An 8,256-nucleotide genomic window follows, 5' to 3' on the forward strand; every position below is an offset into this window, starting at 1 on the left:
CCCCTTCTGACTAGATACTGTTGTACTCTTTGCTTAACTATGCAACTTCAATGCATCCATTGTACAGTTTTTTCTGTTTATCAACAAGTGGTGGGATAGCGAGTCAGGGAACGGAGCTGGAATCACAATGAACACGGACCGTCGCAGCCACTGGCCGATAAACGGAGCAGCGCAGCCGGGGACCCTCCGCCGAGGACGCGTTAACTCCTGAGCAGTCCAGGTAAGCTGCGTGGGACAAGACTGCCCCTTGCTTTTCAAGTTATTTATAGCACTGGCAGTAAATAATAATACAGCACATTTCATACAGCGCTGCACATCTGCAAGGCACTCTGCAAACATTAGTCAGTGCAGAGTATTTTACGGAGAAGAGTGGCTTGCTTGAAGCTGGTGTCAGGGAGGGAACGGGCGCAAGGTACTTGTCACTCCTTCCATGAGGCAGCGTTGCCTCTTGAAGCAAGAAAGGAGGGTGGCACAGAGAACTGTGGGCTGCTAAGCGGGTCCTGTTTGATCGTTATCACCCGTGCACTTTTGTGTATGATTCAATAAACTCTTGCTTGCACAACTTACTTGATTTTCATCAGCATGACTCAGGTGCAAATGATCTGCTCACATTAGCAAGCGAAAGAATTGAACCCCATGGCTACAAAACCTTGGAGAGATCCTGCTTTTGATTCAGCTTGCCTGGAGGGCAGAGCCAAATGCTTCCCTCTCTGAGGCCATTTCACGGGGAATGGGGTAAGCAAGGGTGGAACTGCATGTACCACACGGGCTCTGCCAAGGGGGCTCCCAGGCACGGCCGAGGTTTGCGTCTGTTTGTTAAAACTGCAGAAAATGCGAGGTCGGCTGTCCTGTGTCGGGCCCTAGCCCCAGGCACCCAGGGCAGACCGGGCTCTCCAAGGGATGCGAGTCTCCTCCACGGAGCTGGCTGCAGAGGGAATTGCAGGCGCTCAGCACCTCTGAAAAGCCAGCCATCTGGATGCCCGCATCTGCTTGGAGGTATCTCACTTTAGGTGCCTGTGTCTGGAGGTAAGGGACTTGCCTGCAACTCACGGAGCACGCGTGGGCGGTGAGCTGCCACTCTCTGTTCACCGGGGAGTCCTGTATCTCTGCTATCCTAAAGCTGTGGGGAGAATTCCCTTGCAGCTTCTGGGGCTGCAGATGCTTTAGGAGAAAAATTGTCTGTAGCCTCCACTAATATTTATACTCTGTAATTCTGGGGGAAGGATAGGAGACCATGCTCTGTCCCGTGGCAGGGTGTTGCCTCCTACAGCTGAGGATGCTGCCCCAGTGCTGGTCTGGTGTGGTGGCTCCGGTGTTGCTAGCTAAGCCCTTACAGGAGGTAGGGCTCTGGATGGACAGCCTTGGTTTCCGTGCTCCTAAATGCTGCAAGCAGGGAAGAGGCCAAGCGAGTCACTGCAAAGCCATGGCTGAAATGCAAGGGCTGTGCCGCTGCTGGCAGGGGAGCCGGGCTTTGGGGCAGGCAGTGCTGGGGGACGAGGAGCAGCTCCAGCAAGGCGAGGTGCTTGCCCAAAGACAGCCCTGGCCAGCAGCCGGTCGGGAGCTTGAGGTGGGGACTGGGGTGGAAATGGAGCCTTGCCATCTCCTCTACCTCCTGGGTTTGGCCCCGTTTCCACTGTGTCTTGGCACCATATGGTGCTTGCTTTATTTGTCCTGCTGCGCCTTGGGAAGGAGAGCAGCGTTTCATTGTCTGGAAGAGGAGACGGGACGCAGGCACAGGAACAAGCCTGTGGTCCCAGGGGATCTCCGTCTGAGCTGGGGACTCGGTGCTTCCCACCCAGGCTGCACATCGGTGTCCTAACCACAGAGCAGCCCTTGCCTTGCCTCATGGGGGCTTCCCTGGAGAATCGCTCCGGAGAGTCACCCACGTGGCTCCGGAGCCAGACCGGCACCTTGTGTGTGCGCGCATCCCGATGCAGAGCACGGCGGACCCACCGCGGGATGCTGGCTGGTAGGAGGAAAATGTGGCAGCACTGTAACTGACTCATCAGAGCACAGGCAGCAATTCTGCGACAGCGATGCTGGGCTTGCCCAGCACCAAAAAGTGACAGTTTGCTCCACCCACCTGGGCTTGCAGCGAGCAGGAGCCTTCTCCGCATGCCTGCTGTCTGGAGGAGCCGCTATCCCGCGCGCATCTCCTGTCCTTGCTCCATGTCGTGTGAGATCTCAGCCTCCAGCCTCTCCCTTCCACCCCCGCGCTCCCCTCTGGCCCTGCGTTTCTCTTCCCCCTGCTGCTCAGCCTTTCCCTCCCTACTATTTAACTAAAGATATTGGGGGGGGGGGCGTTTGCATGAAAAGACTCAAAGGCCCATCCCTGCAGGATTTGCATATTTTTTTACTAGCCCCATAACCGAGACATTTCTAAGGGGAAGTGAATGCATCTTCTTCCGTCCCTGATGGTGCTCTGGCTGCTGGGACAGCAGGAGCCACGCGTTAAAGGGACATTGCCCTGGCATCTGCAGCAGGGCTCGCCGCAGACGCAGCCCTGCTCTGCGCGCTCGCGGTACCCTGCTGCTCTCCAGCTCTTAACGGGAGCGATTTTTTTCTTGGTGGTTTCAAAATTGACAGGCGTTAATGCTACTGACCTGGGACCCGGTCCTGTCCCTCTTCGCTCGAACAAGGAGCCCTGGAGGCAGCGAGGCTGCAGCCAGCTCCACCAACCTGCACATTTTTATTTTTTATTAGAATTTCCAGCATGTCCCTTCTCTCGTGTATAATTTAGTCGCATGAAAAGGAGCTGTGCAAGGAGGGGAGAGGATGGGGAAACTTGCAAAGTCAGCCATGGAGAGGGAATCTGTGTCAGAAAGCGTTACAAAGGGAGCTGGGGGATTGGCTCCAGTTGCTTCCAGTTGCTGTTTGTTTGTGCCAGCCCCTTAGGAGATTGCCCAGTGCAATGCAAGGCTCTTTCTTTCCCTGCGTCCCTCTCTCTCCTTTTATTGCACTGCAGACTCCGGCTGGGACAGCCCATCTCTGTTGCTATGGCTGCGATATGCTGGAAGGGTTCGGCCGGATAATAATTGCAAGCATCTCTCCTTCCTGCCCGGTGGTTGGGTTCTCTCGTCCCCTCTGTCCAGAGATCTCGCAGCTAAGCGGCACTGGGGAACCGCGCCGCCTCCTCCGCGGCAAAAGCCGCAGAGCGGGTTTTGCGCCCGTGAGACGGGGCAGGGCTGCGCGGCCCGAGCCCGGCTCCCCGCGTGGGCCGCTCCGCCGGCAGCAGGCGGCGCCCCGGGGGCCCACGCGGGGCCCACGCGGGGCCGGGCCCGGCTCGCCGCCTCCGCGAGCGGCGGGAGGCACCAGCTGAAGGCGGCGAGCGCAGCTGATGCCCGGCCGCGGCGCGCAGCTGAGCCGCAGCCCGCCCGCCCCCGCCAGCTGCCGCCGCCCGGGCAGCTGGGGGCCGGCGCCGAGACGGGCGGCCCCCCCGGCCCCCCCGGCCCGGCTCGCGTCCCGGGGGCAGCGGGGTCGCCGGGCCAGGCACGATGCTCCGCCGGCCGCCGAGCGCGCAGGGAGGCTGGGGGGGGGGGGGGCGCGGGGCGGCGGGGGGGGGCAGGGAGCGGCGCGGGGCGGCGGGGGGGGGCAGGGGGCGGCGCAAGCGAATCCCCGGCGCCGGGCCGAAGCGGGAGGCGGCCCCGAGCCCCGCGCCGGGCCCTGGGCGCTGCTGCTGCTGCCGCCCGTGGGGCGACGCGGGGGGGGGCGCCGCCTCCTCCTCCTCCTCCTCCTCCTGCTGCCCCCGCTCCCCGCAGCCGGGCGAGCGGGCGGGACTCGGCCGGGGCGCGGGGGCGGCAGCGCGGCGGGGGCTGCGGCGGGCGGAGGGGCCGGAGGCAGCTGCCGCCGGGGCCGGGGCCGGGGCCGGGGCCGGGGCCGGGTCCTGCCCGCTCGCCCGGCTGCAGCCTGCGCCGGGTGCAGGTGACGCTCGGGAGAAGCCCCCGACTGCAGGCGCGTTTAATTTTATCGGGGGTAACAACGCTGCGAGGGAAAGCTTGGTGCGGCTGGCGCTGCAATCCCCTTTTGTCCCCGCAGCGGCGGCGGCGGCGGGGCGAGCTCTAGCCCGGGCGAGCTCTCCGGTCCACCTCAGCCCTCCCTCCAAGGCCGCACGCGCCCTGGGTTGGTGACCCTGCCCGGCCCCGAGCTGCGGGGCACCGGCTGGTGCTGGCACCGCAGCGACGCTGCACAACCTGGGGACCACAAGCACCTGCCCGGCCACCCGGGAGGTCCCCATAACTGCCCCTGCCGTGCACGTGGGCTCCTGCCCTTGTGTTTGCTCAGAGCAGAGGCTGCAGCGCGCGGGGCCCGCAGCGGTGGCACGGCTGCGACGGCACATCCCAGCTTCGCCGGCATCGTCCCGTCCCAGGGCGGCCCCGGTGCTCCCGCTCGCCCTCGGCGCCCGCTGGGCGCTGCACAGGCTTCGGCGCTCCTGATTACCATCTTGTTTTGAGCCACTGCAGCGGCTGTAATTTGATGCTCTCAAAGTTGGTGTTTACAAGGGACATGGCAGCCATCAGAGGGCTCTTGTTTTCCAAGTGAAAGAATATTCCTCTCCTCGCGATACGTGGCGGCTCTGTGTGCCAAGCGGGGCTCGTGTCGTGTGGAGCATCTTTTAGAAACACCTTGTGGGGTCGGCGCCTCCGGAGCAAAGCCCGGCAGCAAGGACGGGAGCTGCCGCTCTGGCGCGTTTGATAGGGCAGCACCGGCTGCGGGATGGGTCCCGCGTGCGGGACCCCATCCCAGGCACGGCCCGCGTGGCCAGGGCAGAGGGTCCCCGTGGAGGAGGCCGTGGCAGCAGGCGCCTCCGGGGCGCTCAGCCGCGGTGGGCAGGCTCGTCTCCGGTGTCTGTGCTGGCTCTGCTCGCCGTCAGGAGGGCACCCGCTGGGCAGGAACAGCTCGAGGCCAGGAGCTCGCTGCCCTGGGGACTCATCAGCGGCCTGTTGACAAATCCTTTCACTTGCAAGCAAGAAAAGCAGGATTCAGCCTGGCGCGAGGCTTCCCAGCACGACTGCAGCCTGGCAGCCGCTGCGGCCTCACTGGGATGTGCTGGTGCTGCTGCTGGGGGCCCTGCAGAGCAGCCCCCTTCCTGGGTGATGGGTGGGCTGGAGACAGGGCACTTGGCACCCTGCTCCCGCTCGACCCTCCAGGCAGGCTGTCTGCTGGCCCGTTCACCCAGAGCAAATGTCGGGGGGTCAGATCCACCCGTATGGCTCATCTATGAGCTGGGGAAAGGTGGCTGCTTGTATCTGTGCCCTTGTCTTTTCACTTGGGCTGAAGACTGAGCCCGGTCACCATGCTCAAACTCAGTGCATGCATAGCTCCAGCAAGCTGGGCTCCAGCTCGGCTGGGGAAGTGCAGTCCCCACGGGCGGCCGAGTGGCGGAAGGAGGATAACGGCTGTCTGCATAGCGGGGACATCTCGTCTGCTCCCAGCGCCCGTGCACAGAGGTGCTCCAGTGGTCCCGGTGGCACGTGCAGGCAGCATGACATTGCCGTTGTGCCCAGGCGACCGCACCGGAGGGGACCAGCGGGCCGGGCGCGTGAGTGTCACTCCTGGAGCGCAGCAGGATGTCAGCGCGTGCCTGCACAGAGGGCACCGCTGCACCCAGCGCTGCTGCTGCAGCTCAGTGACGGAGAAGCGCCTGCTGCCATTGAGCCCGTCGGCCGCAGCCAGGAGCGGGGAGCCAGCGCCGTCCCTTCCGAGGGACGAGTCCTTGGGAGGATTATCTGCAAAAATCCATCTACAAGGCCGGTCTCTGCTCCAGGCAGGTCTTGGGTAGCAGCGTAAGGATAATAAATGCTCTGCAAGCCCTTTGTGTTGCACTATGTTTAGGCAAAGCTATCTGTCGCAGGGGAACAGGTCCTGCATTTGTGTGTGTGTGGGGGGGGGTTCTTGTTTGTCTTTGTGCCCCCAGCTCCTGGGGGCCCAGTGAGGCCTGCTGGGAGGAGAAGAGCAGATGAATCCACATTAAGAGCAGGAGAGAGAAGTGTTTATAGGTGAGGCCGTTAAGTAGGAGGAACTGGCATCCGGGGGCACCTGGGCTGGGGCAGGGCTGCGGGGAGGAGGCCAGTGGCGCCGGCTGGCGCTGCCCGGGGCAAGGCCGGCGGGAAGCAGCCTGGGGAGCGGCAGAGGCGAGGAGCGAGCGCTCGGCTGAGGCAGCGGTGAGTGAGCGCGCCTGCTCCTCGGGGCTGCACCGCCGTGCCCCGTTTCTGACGCCGCTGCCTGGGCGGGCAGGACCGCGGCACGCGAGCCCGGGGCGCTGCAGCTCGGCCCCCGCGTCTGCTGCTCGGGGCCGCCCGGGAGGGCGGGCGAAACGGCGGAGGAGAGGCCAGGGCTCGTCCTCGCGGGCCGGTGCCTGGCATTGCCGGCCTGAGGTGGCAGCCTCAGCTCTCCCTCTGGCTCCTCTGTTTGTAAGCTTGGTTTCTAGGCAGAGCCTTAAAAATGACATATATACAGTACTAAAAAAAGCATCATGTTATTCAATAATTGCATTATGTGCTTAGAATTCACTTATACATGAGAGGGATCTAGTAGAAAAGCTTGTGAAAAGGCATGTGCTTTTCCTTCCTATAGTCTACTCCAGCAGTACTTTGTTAAACCTGCTTAAAACTAGGAGCAGTTCTGTCTGCAGCATTACCCCACGCGCGCAGGTCTCTGGTGATGGACGTGGGTGGCCATCCCGTGGGGGACGTCTGGCAGCGTCTTGCCATTCCTAAATAAATGATGGGCTTGTAACTTTCATATATAAAAAAGCTGATTCCTGGGCATTGGAAGCTTAAAAATACCAGCCTGCCTGGTTCTGTAACTGGATGCCTTGAGACAGCCTCCAGTGAGCTGGTATATTTTAATCTGCTGTTAGCAAAGTCAGCCCAAGTGATGAACTGCTCCGACATGGCACGTCACAGGGCACAGCACGTCTTTCGGGTCTCCAAAGGGGCTGTCTACAGACCGCTCGTCCCCGGCTAGCAGTGGTGCGTGGGGTGGAGGGGAGCTGACTCGGGCAGCTGTGTGCGGGCGAGGGAAGGCAACGGGGACAGCTAGCCTCCAGGTTCGTTGCATTTCAAGTAAGTTTGCAAAATGAGTAAGGGGCTGCAATGATGCAAAGCAGCTGCCGCCCTCGCCGGCTGGGAAGCTGAGCCGGTGCGTGCGCCGCAGGCTCTGCTGCGGCTGGCGTTTCCCGAGGCCGATGCCTGCGTTTATCACCGCGGCGAGTTTCGAAGCGGCCCCGGGCGGCGCTGCCCAGGCACCAGTTGGGGGGGGGGGTGCAGGGGGGGCCGCGCCCGGGCTCTGCCGCTGCAGCCGGGCCCGGGGCGGCTGCGCCGGCTGCTCCCGCCCGGGGCCGCGGCGCTGCGCGGTGCTTTGGCGCCCCCTGCCGGCCCCGGCGGCGCGCAGCGGGCGGCGGCCGAGAGCGGGACCGGGCTGGGGGGGGCCGGACCCGGGCGCGGGACCAGGCTGGGGGGGGCGCGGTGCCGGGCTAGGGGGGGGCCGGACCCGGACCCGGGCGCGGTGCCGGGCTGGGCTTGGGGGCGGGCGGACCTAAGCACGGGACCAGGCTGGGGGGGGGGGGGGGGGCGGACCCGGGCGCGGTGCCGGGCTGTGGGGGGGCCGGACCCGGACCCGGGCGCGGTGCTGGGCTGTGGGGGGCCCGGAGGAGGAGTCCCGCGGGGTTCCCAGCAGCCAGACAAGCACAGCGATGCCCTGAGTTTGCTCGGGCTCAGGAGCAGCGAGCGATGTGCAACGCGCAGAGGAAGAAACGGGGCCCGCGGACCCCATCGCGCAGCGGTCGGCGGGCACCGCGCGGCGGAGCGGGCCACGTGGGGTGCAGGCCGGCGCACCGGGGATCGCTGCCTGCGCCTGCCCCGTCCTGCATCCCGCTGGGAAGGGGGGCAGGAGCAGGGCCAGGCACCGGGGAGCCGTGCGCTGCTCTTGGGGCTCCGGCTCGATAGTGTGGGGGGGCCACGTGGGGCAGGGATGGTCAAGAGGGGACGGGGCAGCGCGATGCCAGGATGCCAAAACGGGGTGCGGACACGCGGTCCCGGGCTCGGTCGTGCTCGCAACACCCCTGCGCGAGCGACGCGCTTCGTCCGCGGGTCGGCAGCGCCCCGCTCGCCCCCGCCGCGCACCGGTGCGAAACGGGCTGAAGCAGCGGTTGGGTCTGGGTGCCGACAAGGCCACCCCGGTCCCCGGCAGCGCGCGGGGCTGCCGCTAGCTCGGGGTCTCGGCACCGCGGGGCGGTTTCAAACCGAGCTATTGCCG

Source organism: Struthio camelus, chromosome 18 (assembly GCF_040807025.1).
Source record: "Struthio camelus isolate bStrCam1 chromosome 18, bStrCam1.hap1, whole genome shotgun sequence".
NCBI classification, from domain to species: Eukaryota; Metazoa; Chordata; class Aves; order Struthioniformes; family Struthionidae; genus Struthio; species Struthio camelus.